This window comes from Puma concolor, chromosome D4 (genome assembly GCF_028749965.1).
Source record: "Puma concolor isolate L17-30 chromosome D4, mPumCon1.1.hap2, whole genome shotgun sequence".
Taxonomy (NCBI): Eukaryota; Metazoa; Chordata; class Mammalia; order Carnivora; family Felidae; genus Puma; species Puma concolor.
Window position 1 is genome coordinate 62100684 of NC_141679.1, and position 11012 is coordinate 62111695.

Consider the following 11012-nt stretch of genomic DNA (forward strand, 5'->3'; position numbering starts at 1 on the left):
AAAAGGATTCTTTTTTTTTTTTTTCAACGTTTATTTATTTTTGGGACAGAGAGAGACAGAGCATGAACGGGGGAGGGGCAGAGAGAGAGGGAGACACAGAATCGGAAACAGGCTCCAGGCTCTGAGCCATCAGCCCAGAGCCCGACGCGGGGCTTGAACTCACGGACCGCGAGATCGTGACCTGGCTGAAGTCGGACGCTTAACCGACTGCGCCACCCAGGCGCCCCAAAAAAAGGATTCTTTATGAGAGCTAAAGAGAAATAGAAAAAGTAAGAAACTTAAGAGAACTATTTTCTTTCCTGTTAGAAGGAATAGAATTATAAAGGGGGATTGGCAACTTAAGTATTTCAAAAGGGAAAGGGGAAAGAAACCATTGACGGAGGGTACAGAAAAATAGGAAGTAAAGGGGAGTATTGGCATGGACCAGTAATGAAATGTGCACATGTCCTAGGCAGCACTAAAACACGGATCTTGATGTGGTAGATGGTGTGCAGGGAAGTCTAGTTCTTTGTTAGAGGTGTGGTTGATAGACTATTTGGTAACGTTAGACATTTTATTTTTTCAAAGGAATCTTTATTTTATTTATTTAGAGAGTGCAGAGGAGAGGGGCAAGGGGAGAGAGAATCCCAAGCAGGCTCTGCACTGTCAGCATGGAGCCCAAGGTGGAGCTCAATCCCACGAACTGTGAGATCATGACCTGAGCTGAAATCAAGAGTCATACGCTTAACTGACTGAGCCACCCAGGCACCCCCGCCCTAGTGTTAGACCTTTGAAAAGGAAAAACTGTGGGAAGGGTTATGGATGTCAACCATGAAGTAAAATTAGAGCTGCTGCTTGGCACCCTGGATACCTAGAAGAGGAGTCAGGTGGTCACTGGATTCATAAACTGAAATACATGCGGGCATTCAGCGAGTGATGGGTTAAATGCACTTTTGAGATTTAATTCCAGATGTGCAGAGATCATTGTACTGATCATCACCTAATGTGGAGTTTTCCCAAGTGCTTTTATATGTATGGTCTCACCTGACTTTTGCAACTAGGACAGATGGTGGCCAACTGAGAGTGTCCTGAGGAGGGTAGAGAGGACTTGGAGGAGCCTGGCAGTCCTTCCTTTAGGGAATGACCGAAGGTGAGCTGGCTGCAGATTGGATAGAGGGGTGAGGCCAGAGAGGGCAGATGCTGTGTAAGAGTCTCAGGAGCAGCTTTCTCTCCCTCACTGGCTTTGCACTTGGTGAGCTTCTTTAACCCAGAAGCTTCTTTCACTCCTGGCTTGTTCCCTGAGAGTTCAAAGCCTTGTAGCTTGGGAGGCTGGTGGCAGCCAGCCAAGTCCCAGAGTCAGCCCCAAGGAGAGTGAGGCTTCAAAATATCTCTCCTCATAGCAAAACAAACAAAAAAACCAAAACACTCAAAAAACCTAGAAAGCTGAACATTCTAGATGTTCTCAATACGTAGCAGACCTACCTAGACCTGAACAGGCTAGAGCAGTTATAAGCAGTACAGGTGGAATAGGCCACAGATGACCTACAGGTGCACGTCTCTCTGGTTCCTGGGTAGGGGAGGCTCAGGGAGGGCACCTAGGTACAATGGAGCAGGTTTATATACACCAAGCTCAGACCTTTCCTTCCTTTTCCAACTACTGGATTCCCGAGAGTGTAGGGAGGGTGATTCCTGCTGCCCTGAGCTCTAGTCAGCTTAGAAGGGCTGGGCATCCTGTGATTGTGACCCAGATTTAGGGCCTGTAGATTTGGGATTAGGTTGCCACTCTCCCCAGTAGGCTCCAGAGTATCTGATATTTCTACATCTAATCTTAAAGCCCGCTGGCGTAACAGTCCCCTTGGGATCTCTGACTCGAGACCAGCAAAGGGGCTGTGGGCTCATGGGTGATCCTTGGACTTTCAGGAAGCTCCAGGGACTTCTGGAGGATTTGGACACAAGTTAGCTTTCAGAAATGAAGGCGTAAAATAAGGTGGCAAAATAAAAAGATAAAAAAACTAAGCCAATTTTTTTCGCCTATGGATCTGTTTTTAAATTCTTAAGAACGAAAATATGATGGCTACTCGAATCCACAGGATAGAATGAAGAGTCCTGTAAATGGTAAATATGTGAGTAAATATAAAGGATTGTATAAATGTATGGCTGACATAACAATTACCACAAACGTGCTTCCGATGATACCCGCTTAAGATCGCACACTTCTACGTGTAGTTCAGAAGTTCAGGGATAATGTGGCTCAGTTGGCTCTCTGATCCATGGTTTCGAAGGTCAAAATCAAGGTGTTGGCTGTACAGTATTCTTTTCTGGAGGCTCAGTATAGATTGACTTCCAAGCTCATTCAGGTTGTTGGTAACATTTGGCTCCATATGGTTGTAAGACTGAGCCCCCGTTTCCTTGCTGACAGGAGTTGTTCTCAGCCTCTAGGAGCCACTCACATTTCTTGGCTGTTGGCTCCTTTCCTCCAACTTCAAAGCCAGCAACAGCAATTTGGTTCCTTCTCATACTTCATCTCTCTGGTCTCTTCTGCCTCATCTCTGTATCTCTCTTCCACTACATTTCTCCCTGATGGACTCTTCTGCCTCCCTCTTCTATTGTTCAGGGCTCATGTGATTACACTGGGCCCATCTGGATAATCTAGGATAATTGCCCTATGTAGTAACCTTAATTTCATTTGCAAAGTCCTTTCAAGACAGCACCTTGATTGAATAACCAGAGGATGGGAATCTTGGGGAGACATTCGCTTACACAATAAATGTATGTTTTCTTTTTTTTAAATGCCATGCTATTGTATAATGCAATAATAACACTGTTGTTGGGGTTATAACATAGGTGCAATGTATATTATAATAATAGCACAAAGGAGGGAGTAGGAATTGGAGCTATATTGAAACAAAGCTTCTGTATTCATTGGAATTATGTTAATATTAATCTGAAGAATATTGTGCTAAATTGAAATGCATATTATTGTAGTCCCTAGAGGAACCACTGAAATAATACTCAAAAAATATAGTTAAAAAATCAACAGAGGGGTGCCCGGGTGGCTCAGCTGGTTAAGCGACTGACTCTTGATTTCATCTTAGGTCATGATCTCATGGTTCATGGAGTCGAGCCCCACGTCGGGCTGAACATGGAGTCTGTTTAAGATCCTCTCTCTTCCTCCTTCTCTGAGTGTGTGTGCTCACTCTCTCTCTGTCTCTCAAAAAAAAAAAAAAGTTAAAAAGTTACAGAAAAATATATACTGCAAGTGGTAACCATAAGAAAGCTGTAATGGCTATATTAATATCAGGTAATGTGGGTTTTTAGACAAGAAATACTACTAGAAGTAGAGGACATTTCAAATGATAAAAGGGCCAATATATCAGGGATATACAATAACTATTAATGTATATGGGCCTAACAACAGAGCCCCAAAATACATGAAGAAAAAGTGACAGATTTGGAAGGAGAAATAGACAATTCAACAATAATATTTGGAGATTTCAATATCCCACTCTTAATAAGTGATAGAACAACTTGACAAAAAGCACATAAAAGAATGCTGTTGGGGTGACTGGGTGACTCAGTCAGTTCAGCTTTTGACTCTTGATCTCAGCACAGGTCATGATTTTGCAGTTCCTGGGATCAAACCCCATGTTGGCCTCCATGCTGACAGCACAGAGCCTATTTGAGGTTCTCTTTCTCCCTCTCTCTCTGCCCCTCCCCTGCTCTCTAAATAAAGAAATAAATACTTATAAAAAATAATGCTGCTGGTCAACTTGTCCTGACATTTGTAGAACACCACCCACCAGCAGCAGACCACACTTTTTTCAAGTCCACATGGAACATTCTCCAGGGAAGACCATATGCTGTGCTGTAAAACAAGTCTCAACAACAAGAAATTCTAAATCATAGAAAGTATCTTCTCCCACTATGTTGAAATTAAATTAGAAGTCACCAACAAAAAGAAATCCCCAAATATATGGAAACTAACACACTTTCTAAATAACTCATGTAATTGAGGAAATCACAAGGGAAATTAGAAAATAATTTTAACTGAGTGAAAATGAGATGTCAATTTAGTGTATGAAGCTAAAACAGTGCTGAGAGGGAATTTTATAATTTTAAATACCTATATTTAAAAAGGTATTTAAATCCCATGAAGATTGATGCAAAATCCTTAACACAATATTGGCAAACTGAATCCAATAATAAATAAAAAGATTTATACAGCAGGACCAAATAGGGTGTATTCAAGGGCCTCAATCTTGATTTACCATCCAAAAATCAATCTTTTACACCATATTTATAAAAAGGGATAAAACCCTTCTTTTTATAAATAGACACAGGAAAAACATTAGACAATTCAACACCCATTCATGATAATACTTAATAAAGTAGGAATAGAAGGCAACTTCCTCAACCTAATTAAGTACTTTTCAATTTATGAAAAACCACAGCTAACATACTTAATGGGAGGGGGGAGTGCTTTTCTCCTGAAATCAGGAACAAGTCAACAATATCCACTCTCATTATTTCTATTAAACACTGTAATGGAGGTTCTATCCAGTTCCCTCTCTTCCTCTCCCAAAAAAAGATAAAGTCATTCAAAGTGGAAAAAGAAAAAAAGAAAACTATCTTTATTCACAAATGACATGATCCTGTAAGGTTTGAAGGAATACACACACACACACACACACACACACACACACCACACAAAACTACTAGAAAGTAAATTTAATATGGCTGTAGAATACAAGTTCAATATACCAAAAAAAATAAGATCTATTGAAATCCTCTCTATTAACAAACAATAACCCCCAACGAAAAAAACCCACCCACAATAGCACAAAAAGAATACAGAAATAGATTTATTTCACTGAAATTTACAAAAGTTTCTGAGAAATTAAGGATGTAAATAAACGGAGAAACATATCATGTTTGTGGGTTAGAGGATTCAGTACTATTATAATGTCAATTCTACCCAAATTATTCCATAGGTTCAACTCAATCCCTGTCAATATTCCAGCAGGATTGTTTGTTTAGAAATTGACAAACTGAGGGACGCCTGGGTGGCTCAGTCGGTTAAATGTCCGACTTCAGCTCAGGTCATGATCTCACGGTTTGTGAGTTTGAGCTCACATCAGGCTCTGTGCTGATAGCACAGAGCCTGGAGCCTGCTTTGGATTCTGTGTCTTCCCCTCTCTCTGCTCCTACCCCGCTCATGCTCTATCTCTCTCAAAAATAAATATGTGGTCTATTCTGGAGAATGTTCCATGTGCACTGGGGAAGAATGTATATTCCACTATTTTAGAATGAAATGTTCTGAATGTTAAGTCCATCTGGTCCAGCGTGTCATTCAAAGCCATTGTTTCCTTGTTGATTTTTTTATTATCTGTCCATTGCTGTGAGTGGGCTGTTGAAGTCCCCTACTATTATGGTATTACTATCAATGAGTTTCTTTATGTTTGTGATTGATTTATATATTTGGGTGTTCTCACATTTGGAGCATAAATGTTTATAATTGTTAGGTCTTTTTGGTGGATAGACCCCTTAGTTATGATATAATGCCCTTCTTCATCTCTTGATACAGTCTTTATTTTAAAGTCTAGATTGTCTGATATAAGTATGGCTACTCCAGCTTTCTTTTGTTGACCATTAGCATGATAGATGGTTCTCCATCCCCTTACTTTCAATCTGAAGGTGTCTTTAGGTCTAAAGTGGGTCTCTTATAAACAGCATGTAGATGGATCTTGTTTTCTTATCCATTCTGTTACCCTATGTCTTTTGATTGGAGCATTTAGTCCATTGGCATTTTAGAGTGAGTACTGAAAGATATGAATTTATTGCCATTATGTTGCTTGTAGAGTTGGAGTTTCTGGTAGGGTCCTCTGGTCCTTTCTAGTCTTTGTTGCTTTTGGTCTTTATTTATTTGTTTTTTTCTTTTTCATTTTTTCTCCCCTCAGAGACTCCCCCTTAAAATTTCTTGCAGGGCTGGTTTAGTGGTCACAAACTCCTTTAATTTTTTTTTGTCTGGGAAACTTTTTATCTTTCCTTCTATTTTGAATGACAGCCTTGCTGGATAAAGAATTCTTGGCTGCATATTTTTCTGATTCAGCATATTGAATATATCCTGCCACTACTTTCTGGCCTGCCAAGTTTCTGTGGATAGGTCTGCTGCAAACCTGATCTGTCTTCCCTTGTAGGTTAAGGACTTTTTTTTCTCTTGCTACTTTCATGATCCTCTCCTTGCCTGAGTATTTTGTGAATTTGACTACTATATGCCTTGATGATGGTCGGTTTTTGTTGAATCTAATGGGAGTCCTCCGTGCTTCCTGAACTTTGATGTCTGTGTCTTTCCCCAGGTTAGGAAAGTTTTCTGCTATGATTTGCTCACATAATCCTTTTACCTCTATTTCTCTCTCTTCCTCTTCTGGGACCCTTATGATTCTGATGTTGTTCCTTTTTAATGAGTCACTGATTTCTCTAATTCTTAAATCATGCTCTTTTGCCTTAATCTCCCTCTTTTATTCTGCGTCATTATTCTCCATAAGTTTGTCCTCTATATTGCCGATTCTCTGTTCTGCCTCATCCATCCTTGCCGCCGTGGCATCCATTCGAGATTGCAGCTCAGTTATAGCATTTTTTATTTCATCCTGACTAGCTTTTACTTCTTTTATCTCCGCAGAAAGGGATTCTAACCTATTTTTGACTCCAGCTAGTATTTTTATTATCATGATTCTAAATTCTGGTTCAGACATCTTGCTTGTATCTGTGTTGGTTAAGTCCTGGCTGTCATTTCTTCCTGCTCTTTCATTTGGGGTGAATTCCTTCATTTCATTATTTTGAAGGGAGAAAAGGAATTAATGGGGTAAAAAAAATAAAATAAAAAAAAATTAGAATTAAAAAATTAAAACCAAACACACACACACACACACACAAAATCAAATAAATCATGCTAGGTCCTAAGTGTGTTTTGGTCTGAGTGTTGAAAGGGGCTTGATAGATTAGAGAAAAAAGGGGGGGAAAAGGAAAAAAAAAGGAAATCATTTGAAAATTTGAAAAGATGAATACACTGAAGTAGACTAAAATTAAATGATGGAAGTAAACTAGAATTTGAAAAAATTTACACAAAAGTAAAAAATATAGTAGAAAAAATTAAATAAAAATATTTTTAATAAAAATTGAAAATAACAATGAATTTTTTCTCTTTCTGTATTGAAGAAAGAGAAACAAAAAAGAGAAAAAAGGAAAAAGGAAAAAAAAAAGGAAAGAAAATTGAATAGATGGACCGGCAAACAGACTGAAATACGACTGAAATTACTTCACTTTCCCCTAGAAATCAAACTACGAAGTGCTTTATAGTCCATAAACTAAGCAGGCGCTGAGACTTCTGTTCTTGAACAGCAAGGTTGGCCCAGTTGGGCGGGGCTTAGTGTAACGACTCCGTTCTCCACTAGATGGCGCTACTAGCCTACTGGGGTGGCTTGTTGTGGTGCTTGTAGGTGCGAATGCGCATGCGCGGGAGGGGTGAAAATGGCGTCACCCAGCTACCCAGTCTCTAGTATCGGAACTCTGTTCTCCCAGATCAGCAATCGCACACCTGTCCTTTGTCTTCAGCTTCCATCCACTCCCCGCTTTTACACAGTCTGTGACCAAAGCTCCAGGCAGCACCTCCCTCCTGAGTTTTGTCTCAGGTGCAGCTGTTTTTCCCGACCCCTTACTTCTGAAGGTCTGTGGCTTTGACCCGTTCTGCCCCTCTGCAGGAGGGTCTCACCGAGTAATGGCCAGGTGCCAGCCACACCCAGGAACGTTCACAGGGCTGTGCTGCTGCTGATGCCCAGAGACTGCAGCCAGGTGCCAGCCCACCCCAGCAAAAGTTCACGAGATAGTGTAGCAGCAGCATTTCAGGAATTATGGCAAATCACAACGCACATCTAGCACCAGGTTTCAACCTTAACGACCTTGTTCCAGCACCAGCGAATGTGGTTGTTCTCCTGGGTCCACTGGGGCCTGGCCTTTGGGGACCCACACAGCCTCTACCAGGTGTCCTCCCAGCAGAGGAACTGCCTCTCCCGTGTGGCCTGAAGAACCCCAGACTCCACTCTGCTCCTGGGGATTCGCCCTTCCCACCAGAGCACCACGAGGTATTGAGTTGCAGAGTTTCAGACTCTGCACTCCCCCTGTTTACAGTCTTAATGGAATTTAAACCCCCTCCTTTCTCCTTTCTCCCTTTTCAGTTCAGTCCCTGTGGCTGTTTCCACTTTTCCACTTTCTTTCCAGCTGCTTTTGGGGGGAGTGCTTTTCCCGAATTCCATCCCCCACCCCATCTCTGTCCTCTCTCCACACGCAAAAGCGGTTCCCTAGCCTCCGCAGCTTCTCTCTCCCCCAGTTCACCTCTCCGTGCTGCATACCTGCTGAATTCTGTGGTTCAGGTTGTGCAGACTGTTGTGTCAATCCTCAGATCAGTTTTCTAGGTGTGCAGGGTGGTTTAGTATTGGTCTGACTGTATTTCATGGACCTGAGATGCACAAAAAACTTCTATGCTGTTCCACCATCTTGGCTCCTCCCCCTCTCTCAAAACTAAACAAATGTTGAAAAAAAAAAAAAGGAATGGACTACTGGTACATACTGCAACATGGATGAATGTCAAAACCATTGGCCAAGTTTAATAAGTACGATGACAAACCTGTAATGGGCATGAGGGAACTTTTTGGATGATAGAAATGTTCTAAAACTGGATTTTGGTGATGGATATACAACCCTAAAAGTCGCTACGCATCATTCATTGTACCCATGCACACAATGTGGTGGGTGTAAATCATACCTCGTTAATCTGTTAAAGAACTTCTGCCAGTCTTGCCACCCTGCGCTTTATCGCTAGTCCTACTGAATCGCCCTCTCAGTGCCCCGCACACCCTGTTCCTCAAAGCCTCTTGGTGTGGCTTTCCTTCTCTGGCCTGCCAGGTCTTCCCCTAGCCTCTACTCAAATGTCACTTCCTCCACCTTTGCTCATCCTGCCTGGTGGTACATCACTGATCCCCTGCAGCATTTCCAAATCACTTGGTACAGCCTCTAATTGCCCCTCATTCCCATTTTAGCCCCAGTAGGATTTTCAGGACTTCATCTCCCTCCTTGCCTTGAAGGAAGAAGATGGCTTTCCTACCTTTCCCTTGTCTAGCGCCTGAGGACTAACAAAATTGGATCCGGATTATTCGGATGCTAACTCTGCAGGGCCCTTGACCTCTCAGGGAGCTCGGCGTGATGGGGGTGCCCTGTCAGAAGCACACCTCCACTTCTTCGGGCTGTCTTCTCTGCAGCGCTCCCCGCCACGCTGTTTCTGAAGCCCACGTCACAGCGTGTGCACGCTTCCCTCTAAGCCCTTGTCCTTGACTGGCTCCAAGGCTGGCCTCTGCAGTTAGAAATGAGCATCCCCACAACAGGGGCCAGGGGCGTTCACTGTGACCCTGTTGCCTAGCCGGGGGTTTGGCTCGGAGCAGACCCCATGAAGAGCTTGTGGATGAACGAGCATCCCGTTTAAGGAATCCTGAATGGATTTGAAGTGATGTGACAGAATGCAACTATGGAGCTGGATACTTACTTTATAGAAGCAAAGTCTTTCACCCACGGGCTCCCCAAATGGAGGGCCTGCAAGCTTTTTATACAGGCATTCCAGCCTCCAGCTTCCCTTCAGGCTTTCTTAGAGAGGACTTTTTTCTTTGTCCTTCCTCATGGCCCCACCCATCCCTGGCTTCCCTCTTGCTGTTCTGTTTACTTCTTCCATCAGCTACTTCCATTGTCCTTCTCTCTGTAGTTTTCTCACACTTGATTTTTTTTTGTTCTAAACCAGTGGGCTCTCCTTAGAGCCCAGCACCTCTTTTTTTAAATGTTTGTTTATTTTTGAGAGAGAGAGACACGCAGAGCATGAGCGGGGGGGGGGGGGGTGGGGGTGGGCAGAGAGAGAGGGAGACACAGAATCGGAAGCAGGCTTAAGTCTCCAAACTGTCAGCACAGAGCCCCACACGGGCTTGAACCCACGAACTGTGAGATCACGACCTGAGCTGAAGTCAGACACTCAACTGAGCCAGCCAGGTGCCCCCCAGCACCTTTTTGGTAAGAGTAAGTTTGGGGGTTTTGATTTAAATTATTTAAAATGAAAGAATATTTTTACATTCTCAATAACTGTTTATTGAGCATTGACGATATAACAAATTCTATACATTATCATTCACGTCTATTTTCTTGTACTGTTCTTTCAGATTGAATCACTATCAGAATTCTTACAGCATTCCAGACCTCAGCCCAGCTTGTAAGCTTGGTGAACCAGATGATTTTGGAAGTCTTTCCAGTTCTAATATTTTCTGATCCTAATATAGTTTTTCCCTTATGTTTCTTTTTTAAAGTAAGAAGTGAATGAAATCTGCTTTGATCTTATTGGGAGCTCGATATTTTTGAACTTAGGAACAAGAGTTTGGTTCATTAGATTGTACGGCCTGAGCTTTTAAGGAATGTATCCTGAGCGTGGATGAGTGTGATCTGGAAATCCCGTGCTTGCTAAACACAGGTTGGGTCTGGCAGCATGACTGAGCAGATATAATTTGATTCCTCCTGGACTCTTTGGTGCCTTGGCTATGTTGGAGTTATTCCAAAAGCCAGTCTGTGGATCTGTGTCTCTGGGTGTAAGGGGACTTGCACAGTGCTTGACATATAGTAGGTACCCAATAGGTATTTGTTGAATGCCTGCACGCCAGGCCAGGTAATGTAACGTCTCAGAAATGCAGGCAGACCTTCTTTCTGTGACTGTAGGATAGAGGGTTACCCCTGCCTCTCTGTTTACTCGTTTTTAGTGACCAGAGAGGCATTCACTGTTTCACAGGACAGTATAAGTTATTTTTGGAAGGAATACCTATTAAAAGGTCCCTTCTGGTATGCTCTCATTCCTCTTCATTGGTCCCACACACCAAGCCTTTGCCCCAGGGCAGCCGTGTCAGAAATTCGAGACCATGTTCTCCCTTGGGCCAGCTCTTTGCTGGGTTAAACAA